This window comes from Salvelinus sp. IW2-2015, linkage group LG22 (assembly GCF_002910315.2).
Source record: "Salvelinus sp. IW2-2015 linkage group LG22, ASM291031v2, whole genome shotgun sequence".
NCBI lineage: Eukaryota > Metazoa > Chordata > Actinopteri > Salmoniformes > Salmonidae > Salvelinus > Salvelinus sp. IW2-2015.
The window spans coordinates 24,970,104-24,983,645 of NC_036862.1; the positions used below are offsets into that span (position 1 = coordinate 24,970,104).

General features: G+C 44.5%; 1 protein-coding gene and 1 long non-coding RNA gene across 2 annotated transcripts in view; one reads left to right on the plus strand and one right to left on the minus strand.

Moving 5' to 3' along the window:
• Positions 1 to 13,542, plus strand: part of LOC111982831 (2-(3-amino-3-carboxypropyl)histidine synthase subunit 1-like) — a 119,808-nt gene that overhangs the window by 34,241 nt on the left and 72,025 nt on the right.
• LOC139022827 (uncharacterized) overlaps positions 13,461 to 13,542 on the minus strand; it is a 967-nt gene continuing 885 nt past the window's right edge. The window contains exon 2 of the long non-coding RNA XR_011473881.1: positions 13,461 to 13,532. This is a non-coding gene — a long non-coding RNA (uncharacterized lncRNA). The remainder of the gene's footprint in view (positions 13,533 to 13,542) is intronic.

Genomic DNA, 13,542 nt, shown 5'->3' on the forward strand with positions numbered 1-13,542 from the left:
GTCATCTCTCTCTCTGTCATCTCTCTCTCTTGTTCCATCTCTCTCTGCGTCAGTCTCCCTCTCTCTCTCCGTCATCTCCTCTCTCTCTCACGGTCATCTCCTTTCTCTCTCCGTCATCTCCCTTTCTCTCTTCCGTCATCTCCTCTCTCTCTCGTCATTCCCTCTCTCCTCATACGTCTCTCCCTTCCTCTCCGTCATCTCCCTCATCTCCTCTCTCTCTCTCTCCTTTCAATTCAATTCAATTCAAGGGGCTTTATTGGCATGGGAAACATGTGTTAACATTCAGAAGGCAAGTGAGGTACGATAATATACAAAAGGAAATAAACAATAAAAATTAACAGTAAACATTACACATAAGAAGTTTTCAAAACAATAAAGACATGACAAATGTCATATTATATATATACAGTGTTGTAACAATGTACAAATGGTTTAAAGCACACAAGTTAAAATAAATAACATAAATATGGGTTGTATTTACAATGGTGTTTGTTCTTCACTGGTTGCCTTTTCTTTGTGTGGCAACAGGTCAAATCTTGCTGCTGTGATTGGCACACTGTGGAATTTCACCCAGTAGATAATGGGAGTTTATCAAAATTGGATTTGTTTTCGAATTCTTTGTGGATCTGTGTAATCTGAGGGGAAATATGTTCTCTAAATATGGTCATAAGGCTGAGTGATGTACATCATCGTTGTGTGTGTATGAGGAGAGGCTAAGTGATGTACATCATCGTTGTGTGTGTGGGTATTTCTATTGTATGTGCCTGTGTTGTAAGTTGTCTGGACAGATGCTGCTGTCACACCTCCTCAGTGAAGTTGTCAAGAGTGTGTCAGTGGCTGAAACACAAACACGATGATGCACCTCCTGTGACCACCCTGCTTATCTGGCTGTCTGTCTCTCCCCTGAGACCACTCTCCTGTCTCCACTGTTATAACACCCGCTTAGAATGGGCACCATAGACACATGGCTACTTTCACATATTGCTACGGCTCACTAATGGACTGAAAGGCCTACTGGGAGACAGATTCAACTTTTACAATTTTGTTTTGACAGATCATGGTGGCCATTGTCCAACATGGCCCCCAACCAGCGCCAAGGGGTTGAAATGGGTCAGTTTCATGGAAGTGATAGCATTGCATTTATCCCCAGTAAAGCCAGACGTTATTCCACCTGATGTAAGAACAATACAGAATATTGTTCAGGGTTTGAGACATTTAGGAATGGCCCTCTCAGTAAGTAAACCCTGGTGAAGGCCAAAAGCTGAAATGCGTTGGTTCTACTTTTAGCAATAAATACGCTTTTTTATTGAATTCCATTGTCCTCCAAGTGTTGCTGAATCTTCTCTCCTCTCACTAAGCTTAGCAGCCCAGGTCACTCCTCCTTCCCTTATCCCTCTGTTTCTCCCTCTCTCTTTTTCCATCTCTTCCTTCCACACAGACGCGTACACACACTTCCACCCACACACGTCCAGTCCCAGTCCCCAGGCAGGCTTCTCTGAGGGGTGCACCGTGGCACACAGCTGGGAGATTCAAATGTTTTTGCTGTTCATAAATCACAGCGACAGCAATGGGCCCATATTAAAGACAAGCGTAGGGATCTCACAGTATGCTGTGTCTGTTCTGTCTGCTGTGTCTGTTCTGTCTGCTGTGTCTGTTCTGTCTGCTGTGTCTACTTGTGTCAATGTCTCATTTGTTGGGGAATGTTTTGTTTCATATGACTGGACCACTTGTTAAGTCAGCTTACTGTTGTCTGTGTACAACTTTGTTGGTCCGTTTCCCTCGCAAAAATCAACAACAGTTAGACGTATTGGTAGAAGGTTGCCAGACACAGACACAGCAGCAGCCACACACACACACACACACACACACACACACACACACACACACACACACACACACACACACACACAGCTGTTTGTAGTGTCTGTCTTGTTAGGTTGGTGTAATGATGAATCTCCGTAGTAAACAGTCAGAATTGTGTCTGAAACATCCTGATTGAATGTCTTGAAGGGAGACGTACTCCATCTCTGGAGCAACACCACAGGAGTCTTGGTAACGAAGGCTTAGTGACAACCCCAACGCCTGTCAGCACCTAATCAAACCAATTAAAGCAGCATGTTAGTTAAAGCACATTCATTGTCATCAAGGAAGAAGTGTTGTTGGTTGACAGGGAATGGGTTTGTGTGGTGATGGGGAAGTGTGTTAATCTTGTCTGTCTGCCTGCCGCATTCCCAAACCGGAGAGAGAGAGACGAAAGCGACAGGCCCCTCTTTCTCCCATGCTGGGCTCTGATGAAATTCCTGTCACAGTCAGGCAAGGATCTCATCTCCCGAGGACAGCGAGACGTGGATGGATCTAACCTTGTGATCCCCTTGACAGTGGGAGAGAACGGCATCGATCCGCCATGTAAATAACCCCTTAGTCAAGCTGTACAGTGAGTGTGTTTATGCATCTTTCTCTGTAGTACATAACCACAACTCTCCAATCACCTAGCTATGAGCTCTGCTCTAACTGCCTGCTAGAGGGCCCATAATTAACAAGGCCTGTTAAGAAGTTCACAGGCTTCTCGTCATCTAAATTACATCTTAATGACATTTCACTTCAGATGTTTCAGCTCAAGAGCCAGAGATGGTAACTCCAGCCAGGAGATGGAGAGATGTGTTATCATAAGTCCAATGTGAGATGAGGGTTGGGTTGCTGTAAACACTGGTAGCCGTCCTTCTCTCTATCATTTTTCTAATCTCTCCCTCAATGTTTCTCTTTCTCTCTCTCGCTCATCTCTCTCTCCTTCTATAGCCCCCTCTCTCGTTACTCTTTTCTCTCCCTAGTTCAGCCCTTCTCCGGTGGGACAGGGTATTGCACTCCTCTTTGCTCTGTAATTACTCTCCTGTTCCCAGGTAGCATCACATATCTCATTGGGGCCTCAGCTCTGTAATCAGATTCATTGCATCTATTACCCAGGTATTTCAGTCACGCAGTGGAGATAATGAGATGTGTAGCACCAATAAGATGGCATAATAATGTTATTTCTTGCAGATGGATGCTTTATTAGATACAGTAATATTCTGCAGTGCGGTTGTTTGCATTGTAGATATTGCAGTATGCTACTGTGGTGGGTAGACTGCTGCTGTGGTGGGTTAGACTGCTGCTGTGGTGGGTAGGACTGCTGCTGTGGTGGGTAGACTGCTGCTGTGGTGGGTAGGACTGCTGCTGGTGGTGGGTAGACTGCTGCTGTGGTGGGTAGGACTGCTGCTGTGGTGGGTAGACTGCGGGGTGATGCTGCTGTGGTGGGTAGACTGCTGCTGTGGTGGGTAGACTGCTGCTGGGGGGGTAGACTTGCTGTGTGTGGGTAGACTGCTGCTTGTTGGTGGGCTTAGACTGCTCTGTGGTGGTAGACTGTGCTGCTGTGTGGGGTAGACTGCTGCTGTGGTGGGTAGACTGCTGCCTGCTGGGGGGGTGACTGTGGTGGTGGGTAGACTGCTGCTGTGGTGGGTAGACTGCTGCGGGGTAGGGCTGCTCTGCGTTGCAACATTCTTGTGGGATAGCATATATTATGTTTACCTGGGAGACATACATTTATGCAGCTCTAACAAATGTCATTAGTATGCTTTAAAACAACAGGGGTTAATGAGATTTAAGGAAGCCTATTGTTCAGACTCAGAGAGATAGTAGCTACATCTCTCTCTCACAAACACACACACCCAAACTGAGGGATTTAGGCTAGTTTTTAGTCTCCCATTATCATGATCCCTCTTGCACAGCTCTCTCTCTTTCTCTCTCTGTCACACCACAACATGCACAAACACACACTGAATCAAGACCTTGACGAAAGAAAGGATAAGCGAATCAAATCTTAGAAAGCCAATATTGATTTACCGGATGAGTTCCCTTCATCCGTGTGGCTGTGTTTTTACTAGGCTCAGGTGGACTGTAGTGTCCTTCATACCAGAGCAGCCATTAGAGGAAGAGAGAGAGGGAAATGGAGAAGAGAACAAATATAGAGTCCATGCCTCTCTGGAGGGTGAAGGTAGTTGAGCATCGATAGCGATAAAAACAGAGAGAGGGGGGGGGGGAATTAGAGGAGAGAGGTGTAAACAGATAGAGATAAAAACAAAGAGAGAGGGGGGGGGGATTAGAGGAGAGAGGTGTAAACAGATAGAGATAAAAACAAAGAGAGAGGGGGGGGGAATTAGAGGAGAAGGTGTAAACAGATAGAGATAAAACAAGAGAGAGGGGGGGAATAGAGGAGAGAGGTGTAAACACAGATAGAGATAAAAACAAAGAGAGAGGGGGGGGAATTAGAGGAGAGAGGTGTAAACAGATAGAGATAAAAAAAGAGAGAGGGGGGGGAATTAGAGGAGAGAGGTGTAAACAGATAAGATAAAAACAAAGAGAGAGGGGGGGGGAATTAGAGGGAGAGGTGTAAACAGATGGAGATAAAACAAAGAGAGAGGGGGGGGGAATTAGAGGAGAGAGGTGTAAACAGATGGAGATAAAAACAAAGAGAGAGGGGGGGAATTAGAGGAGAGAGGTGAAACAGATAGAGATAAAACAAAGAGAGAGGGGGGGAATTAGAGGAAGAGTGTAAACAATAGAGATAAAACAAAGAGAGGGGGGGAATTAGAGGAGAGAGGTGTAAACAGATGGAGATAAAAACAAAGAGAGGGGGGGAATTAGAGGAGAGAGGTTAAACAGATGGCATAAAAACAAAGAGAGGGGGGGGGAATTAGAGGAGAGAGTGTAGAACAGATGGAAGATAAAAACAAAGAGAGAGGGGGGGGGAATTAGAGGAGAGAGGTGTAAACAGATGGAGATAAAAACAAAGAGAGGGGGGGGAATTAGAGGAGAGAGGTGTAAACAGATGGAGATAAAAACAAGAGAGAGGGGGGGGAAGTTAGAGGAGAGAGTGTAAACAGATGGAGATAAAAACAAAGAGAGGGGGGGGGAATTAGAGGAGAGAGGTGTAAACAGATGGAGATACAAAAACGAAGAGAAGGGGGGGGAATTAGAGAGAGAGGTGTATAACAGATGGCGATAAAAACAAAGAGAGGGGGGGGGGGGAATTAGAGGAGAGAGGTGTAAACAGATGGAGATAAAAACAAAGAGAGAGGGGGGGAATTAGAGGAGAGAGGTGTAAAACAGAATGGAATAAAAACAGAGAGAGAGGGGGGGGAATTAGAGGAGAGAGGTGTAAACAGATGGAGATAAAACAGAGAGAGGGAAGCTTAGAGGAGAGAGGTGTAAACAGATGGAGATAAAAACAAAGAGAGAGGGGGGGGGATTAGAGGAGAGAGGTGTAAACAGATGGAGATAAAAACAGAGAGAGAGGGGGGGGAATAGAGGAGAGAGGTTGTAAACAGATGGAGATAAAAACAAAAGAGAGAGGGGGGGGAATTAGAGGAGAGAGGTGTAAACAGATGAGATAAACAGAGAGAGGGGGGGAATTAGAGGAGAGAGGTGTAAACAGATGGAGATAAAAACAAGAGAGAGGGGGGGGGAATTAGAGAGAGAGTGTAAACAGATGGAGATAAAACAGAGAGAGGGCGGGGAATAGAGGAGAGAGGTGTAAACAGATTGGAGATTAAAAACAGAGAGAGAGGGGGGGAATTAGAGGAGAGAGGTGTAAACAGATGGAATAAAAAGAAGAGAGGGGGAATTAGAGGAGAGAGGTGTAAACAGATAGAGATAAAAACAAAGAGAGAGGGGGGGGAATTAGAGGAGAGAGGTGTAAACAGATGGAGATAAAACAGAGAGAGGGGGGGAAATAGAGGAGAGAGGTGTAAACAGATGGAGATAAAAACAGAGAGAGGGGGAATTAGAGGAGAGAGGTGTAAACAGATAGAGATAAAAACCAGAGAGAGAGGGGGGGAATTAGAGAGAAGAGGTGTAAACAGATAGAGATAAAAACAGAGAGAGAGGGGGGGGAATTAGAGGAGAGAGGTGTAAACAGATGGAGATAAAAACAAAGAAGAGGGGGGAATTAGAGGAGAGAGTGTAAACGAGATAGAGATAAAAAAAGAGAAGGGGGAATGAGGAGAGTGTAAACAATAGAGATAAAAACAAAGAGAGAGGGGGGGGAATTAAGGAGGAGGAGGTGTAACAGATAGAGATAAAACAAAGAGAGAGGGGGGGGAATTAGAGGAGAGAGGTGTAAACAGATAGAGAATAAAACAAAGAGAGAGGGGGGGGGAATTAGAGGAAGAGAGGTGTAAACCGAGTAGAGATAAAAACAAAGAGAGAGGGGGGGGGAATTAGAGGAGAGAGGGTGTAAAAGATAGAGATAAAAACAAAGAGAGAGGGGGGGGAATTAGAGGAGAGAGGTGTAAACAGATAGAATAAAAACAAAAGAGAGAGGGGGGGAATTAGAGGAGGAGAGGTGTAACAGATGGAGATAAAAACACAAGAGAGAGGGGGGGAATTTAGAGAGAGACGGTTAAACACGATAGAGATTAACACAGAGAGAGGGGCGGAATTAGGAGGAGAGAGGTGTAAACAGATGGAGATAAACAACAAGAGAGGGGGGGGGGAATAGAAAGGAGAAGGTGTAAACAGATGGCGATGAAAAACAAAGAGAGGGGGGGGGACATTAAGGAGAGAGGTGTAAACAGATGCGGATAAACAAAAAAGACGGGGGGGGGGAATATAGGAGAGAGGTGTAAACAGATGGAGATACAAACAAGAGAGAGGGGGGGAATTAAGGGAGAGGTGTAAACAATGGAGATAAAAACAAAGAGAGGGGGGGGGAATTAGAGGAGAGAGGTGTAAACAGATGGAGATAAAAACAAACAGAGAGGGGGGGAATTAGAGGAGAGAGTGTAACAGATGGAGATAAACAACAAAGAGAGGGGGGGGAATTGGGAGAGAGGGGTAAACGATGGCCCGATAAAAACAAGAGCGGGGTTGGAATGAGAGAGAGAGGTTGTAAACCAGATGGAATAAAAACAAAGAGAGAAGGGGGGGGACATTAGAGGAGAGAGGTGTAAACAGATGGAATTAAACAGAGAGACGAGGGGGGGGAATAGAGGACGAGAGGTGTAACAGATGGAGACTAAAAACAGAGAAGGGGGAATTAGAGGAGAGAGGTGTAAAAGATGAGATAAAAACAAAGAGAGAGGGGGGGAATAGAGGAGGAGTGTAAAACAATGGAGTAAAAAACAGCAGAAGGGGGAATTGAGGAGAGAGGTTGAAACAGATGGAGATAAAAACAAAGAGAGAGGGGGGAATTAGAGGAGAGGGTGTAAACAGATGGAGATAAAAACAGAGAGAGCGGGGGGAATTAGCGGAGAAGGTTAAACAGACGATAGATAAAAACAGAGAGAGGGGGAATAGAGAGAGAGGTGTACAACAGAGGGAGATTAAAATAAGAGAGATGGGGGGAATTTAGAGAGAGAGAGTGTAACAGATGGAGAAAAAACAGAGAGAGGGTGAATTAGAGGAGAAGGTGTGTTAAACAGATTAGAGATAAAAACAAAGAGAGAGGGGGGGAATAGAGAGAGAGTTAAACAGATGGAGATTAAAAAACAGAGAAGAGGGGGAAATAGGAGGACGAGAGTGAAAACAGATAGAGATAAAAAAAACAGAGAGAAGGGGGGGGGAATTAGAGAGAGAGTATAAACAGATAGAGATAAAAACAGAGAGAGAGTGGGGGGGGGAATTAGAGGAGGAGTGTAAACAGATGGAGATAAAAACAAAGAGAGAGGGGGGGGGGAACATTAAGGAGATGAGTTTAAACAGAATGGAGATAAAAACAGAGAGAGAAGGCGGGGATTACGAGGAGAGAGGTGTAAAACAGATGAGATAAAAACAAAGAAGAGAGGCGGGGGGGAATTAAGTAAGAGTTTGTAAACAGATGGAGATAAAAACAGAGAGAGGGGGGAATAGAGGAGAGAGGGTAAACAGATAGAGATAAAAACAAAGAGGAGGGGGGAATTTAGAGAGAGAGTGTAAATCAGATGAATAAAAACAGAAGAGGGGGAATAGAGGAGAGAGGTGTAAACAGATAGGATAAATAACAGAGAGAAGGGGGGGGAATTAAGGAGAATGTGTAAACAGATAGAGATTAAAACAGAGAGAGAGGGGGGACATTAGAGAGAGAGTGTAAACAGATGGAGATAAAAACAAAAGGAGGGGGGGGAATTAGAGTGAGAAGGTTAAACAATAGAGTAAAAACAGAGAGAGAGGGGCGGAATTGAAGGAGAGAGGTTGTAAACAGATGGAGATAAAAACAAAGAGAGAGGGGGGGGATTAGAGGAGAGAGTGTAAACAGTGAGATAAAACCAACAGAAGAGGGGGAATTAGAGGAGAGAGTGTAAACAATGAGATAAAAACAAAGAAGAGGGGGGAACTTAGAGGAGAGAGGTGTAAACAGATGGAGAATAAAACAACAACAGAGAGGGTGGAATTAGAAGAGCAGGTGTTAAACAGATGGCATTAAAAACCAAAGAGAGAGGCGGAATTAGAGGAGAGAGGTCGTAAACCAGATGGAGATAAAAACAAGAGAGGGGGGAGATTAGGGAGAGAGTCCTGTAAACAGATAGAGATAAAAACAAAGAGAGAGGGGGCGGAATTAAGAAAGAGGTTTGTAAAAAGATGGAGATAAAAACAGATAGAGAGGGGGCGGGAATTAGAGGAGAAGGTGTAAACAATGGAGATAGAAAAACAAAGAGAAGGGGGGAATTAGAGCAGAAAGGTGTAAACAGATTGGAGATAAAAACAGAGAGAGGGGGGGGGAATAGAGGAGAGAGTTGGTAAACAGATGAGGATTAAAAACAAAGAGGAGAGGGGTGGAATTAGAGAGAGAGGTGTAACAGTCATGAGATAAAAACAAAAAGAGGAGGGGGAATTAGAGGAGAGAGGGTGTAAACAGATGAGATAAAAACAAAGAGAGGGGGGAATTAGAGGTGAGAGTGTAACAGCGATGGAGATAAAAACAGAAGAGAGAGGGGGGGGGAATCTAGAGGAGAGAGGTGTAAACAGCATGGATAAAACACAAAGAAGAGGGTGGGGAATAGAGGAGAGAGGTGTAAACAGAGAGATAAAAACAAGAGAGAGGGGGGGGAATTAGAGGAGAGAGTGTAAAACAGATGGAATAAAAAAAGAGGAGAGAGGGGGGGGTGAATTGAGCGAGAAGGTCTTGTAAACAGATGGAGATAAAAACAAAGAGAGAGGGGGGGGAATTAGACGGAGGAAGTGTTAAACATATGACGATAAAAACAAAGAGGAGAGGGGGGGATTAGAGGAGGGAGGTGTAAACAGATGAGATAAAACAAAAGAGAGGGGCGGGAATTAAGAGAGAGAGGTTAACAGATGGAAGATAAAACAAAGAGAGGGAGGGGAATTAGAGGAGAGAGGTTCTGTAACAGATGGGAGATAAAAACAAAGAGAGGGGGGGATTAGAGGAGAGAGTGTAAACAGAGTGAATAAAAACAAAGAGAGAGGGGGGGGAATTAGAAGGAGAGAGGTAAGAACAGATTGGAGGATAAAAACCAAGAGAGAGAGGGGGTGGGAATTAGAGTGAGAGAGGTGTAAACAATGGCGATAAAAACAGAGAAGAGGGGGGAATTCAGAGGGAGAAGTGTAAAACAGATGGAGAATAAACAAAGAGGGAGGGGGGAATTAGAGAGAGAGGTGTAAACAGATGGAGTATAAAAACAGAAGAGAGAGGGGGGAATAGAGAAGTGTACAGATGGATAAAAAAGAGAGGGGGGATGTAAGAAGAGTGTCAGATAAGGTAAAAACAAAGTGAGAGGGGGGAATTAGAGAGAGAGGTTGTAAACAGATGGAGATAAAAACAAGAGAGAGGGGGGGAATATAGGGAGAAGTGTGTAAACAGATAGAGATAAAAACATGAGAGAGGGGGGGAATTAGAGGAGAGAGGGTTAAAACAGATGGAGATAAAAACAACAGAGAGAGGGGGGAATTAGAGGAGAGAGGTGTAAATACATATGGAGATTAAAAAGAGAGAGAGGGGGAATTAGAGGAAGAGGAGGTTTCTGTTAAACGAGAGATAAAAACAGAGAGCAGGGGGGGGGAATTAGAGGAGAGAGGTGTAAACAGATGGAGATACAAACAGAGAGAGGGGGGGAATTGAGGAGAAGAATGTAGTAAACAGATGAGATAAAAACAAAGAAGAGGGGGGGAATTAGAGGAGGAGGTGTAAACAGATAGAAGATAAAAAACAAGAGAGAGGGGGGGGAATTAGAGGAGAGAGTGTAAACAGATGGAATAAAAACAGAGAGAGAGGGGGGGAATTAAGGAGAAGTGTAAACGATGGAGATAAAAACAGAGAGAGGGGAATTGAGGAGAGAGGTGAACAGATAGGAGATAAAAACAAAGAAGAGAGGGGGGGGGGAATTAGAGGAGAGAGGTGTAAAAAAACAGATGGAGATAAAAACAAAGAGAGAGGGGGGGATAGAGGAGAGAGGTGTAAACAGATGAATAAAAACAGAGAGAGAGGGGGGAATTAGAGGAAGAGAGGTGTAAACAGATAGAGATAAAAAACCAGAGAGGAGGGGGGGAATAGAGGAGAGAGGTGTAACGATGAGATAAAAAACAGAGAGAGGGGGGGGAATTAGAGGAGAGAGGTTGTAAACAGATAGAGATAAAAAACAGAGAGAGGGGGAATTAGAGGAGAGAGGTGAAACAGATAGAGATAAAAACAAAGAGAGGGAGGGGGAAATTAGAGGAGAGAGGTGTAAACAGATGCGAGAAAAACAAAGAGAGAGGGGGGGGAATTAGAGGAGACGAGTGGTAAACAGATGGAGATACAAAACCAAAGAGAGAGGGGGGAGGGGAATTAGAGGAGAGAGTGTAAAACAGATGGAGATAAAAAACAAAGAGAGAGGGGGGAGGAATTAGAGGAGAGAGGTGTAAACAGATGGAGATAAAAACAACAAAGAGAGAGGGGGGGAATTTAGAGGAGAGAGTGATAAAACAGATGGAGATAAAACAAAGAGAGGGGGGGGGAATTAGAGGAGAGAGGTTGTAAACAGATGAGATTAAAAACAAAGAGAGAGGGGGGGGAATTAGAGAAGAGGGTAAACAGATGAGATAAAAACAAAAGAGAGAGGGGGGGGAATTAGAGGAGAGAGGTGTTAAAACGATGAGATAAAAACAAAAGACAGGGGGGGGAATTTAGAGGAGGAGTAGTGTAAACAGATGGAGATAAAAAAACAAAGAGAAGGGGGGGGTAGAATCTAGAGGAGAGAGGCTGTAAACAGATGGCGATAAAAACAAAGAGAGGGGGGGGGAAGTTAGAGGAGAGATGGTGTAAACAGATGAGGATGCAAGAAACAAGAGAGGGGGGTGCGAATTAAGAGGAGAGAGGGTAAACAGCATGGAGATAAAACAAAAGAGGAGGGGGAATAGAGAGGAGAGAGGTGTAACAGATGGCGATAAAGAACCAAGAGAGGGAGGGGTGGATTAGACGAAGAGGTTGAATAAACAGATGGAGATAAAAAAGCAAAGAGGAGGAGGGGGGGAATAGAGGAGAGAGGTGGTAAAAAGGAGATTAAAACAAAGAGAGGGGAGGGAATTACGAGGAGAGAGGTTGTAAACAGAGTGGCGATAAAAACACAGAGGAGGGGGGGAAGTAAGGAGAGAGGTGTAAAAGATGGCGATTAAAACACAAAGAGAGAGGGGGGGAGGAATTGAGAGAGAGAGGCTGTAACAGATGGGAGATAAAAACAAAAGAGAGAGGGGAATAGAGGGAAGAGTGTAAACAGACTGGCGATAAAACACACAGGAAAAGGGGGAATTAGACGAGAGAGTGTAAACAGCTGGCCGATAAACAAAGAGACCGAGGGGGGGGGAATCTACCAGGACGAGAGGGTAAACAGATGGCGAAAAACACACAGCAGCGAGAGAGGGGCGGGCAATTAGAGCAGAGAGTGAAAACCACGGAGTGCCGATCAAAAACCAAAGACGAGAGGGGGGAATAGAGCCAAGAGAGGGTAAACCAGATTGGCGATAAAAACAAAAGAAGGGGGGGGGAATTAGAGAGAGACGTTCTGTAAACAGATGTGAGATAAAAACAAAGAACGGGAATTCAGAGGCAGACGTTTAAACAGACTCGATTAAAAAACACACAGAGAAGAGGGGGAATTTAGAGCGACAGAGAGTCGTGAACAATCGTGCGATTAAACAACAAAGAGAGAGGGGGGAATTAGAGGAGAGAGGTGTAAACAGATGGAGATAAAAACAAAGAGAGAGGGGGGGGGAATTAGAGGAGAGAGGTGTAAACAGATGGCGATAAAAACAGAGAGAGAGATGAAAACAGAGGCGAGAAAGGAGAGTCTGAACTTTGAACTACCTCTTATCAAACTAAAGGTTGAAGGTACAATGAAATCCAGTGGAAGAGAGGAATTTAAAAAGGGAGAGCGAGAGAGGAAATGGCCTCTGTAGGCAGTGCACAGTATCTCAGGGTTCATTGACTGGGCAGCAGTAGACAGCCAGCTGTTGTTAGTCAGACTGGGTTGGTGGGTAGGCTACACTGTATGTTTCAGTCTTCTGTTTTCCCCTTTATTCTCAGTATTAATTCTACCTTTCCTGGCTAGCCTGAATATGTCTAAACACAGCCACTAAACCACAGCAGCTACAAAAACATCTCACTCCCCTCTAACACCCCCCCTTCTCTCTCCTCATCTCCACTGCTCTCTTTCTTGTTCTGCATTTTATCTATTCACACCTCTTTCCTCACTGTCCTTTATCCGTCCGCACCTCTCTTTCCTCTCTCCGTCCGCACCTCTCTTTCCTCACTCTGTCCTTTATCCGTCCGCACCTCTCTTTCTCAGCATTCACTCATAGTCAGTGTTTTAGGAGTTGTATTTTGCATTTTAATCCCCCGGAAGGGATGATGACATGCAGAATGAATTAATTTGTTGCTTTTCATTTATTAGAGCAAAAGAAAACAAAAAACTGGTATGGCTTTGTGGCTTTCTCAATAGAAAAGGCCTTCTGTAGTAGGTGTATGTAATGTGGATAGTGCAGTTGATAGCATAAAATACTAAGGCCACAGATGGACAGATCATCTGTAATTGACCCTGCCTCTGCAGTTTCCATCCAGATGTGCTATCCATAAATCCATGTCCTATAAAAAAAATAGTGTCCTTACTTACCCTTACCCCCCACTAATCAGATTATCAACTAGTCTCTATCCTGACCCTCTAATATATCTCATCTGTTGATGCAGACTGACTGACTGACTGACTGACTGCAGCTCTGTTGTTCAATGATGATTGACTCCTGTTCATGGACCACCAACCAACCAACCTGACTGCTCTGTTGATGTTTAGCATGTCAATCATAAAGGGATGGAAAAGCAATATCTGAGTGATATGTCACTCCTTGTCCCTCTACTTGACTTGTCCCAGTCAGAGACAGCCAGTACATGGTGACATGCTGAGACTGGGGATTGATCTACTTGACTTGTCCCAGTCAGAGACAGCCAGTACATGGTGACATGCTGAGACTGGGGATTGATCTACTTGACTTGTCCCAGTCAGAGACAGCCGGTACATGGTGACATGCTGAGACTGGGGATTG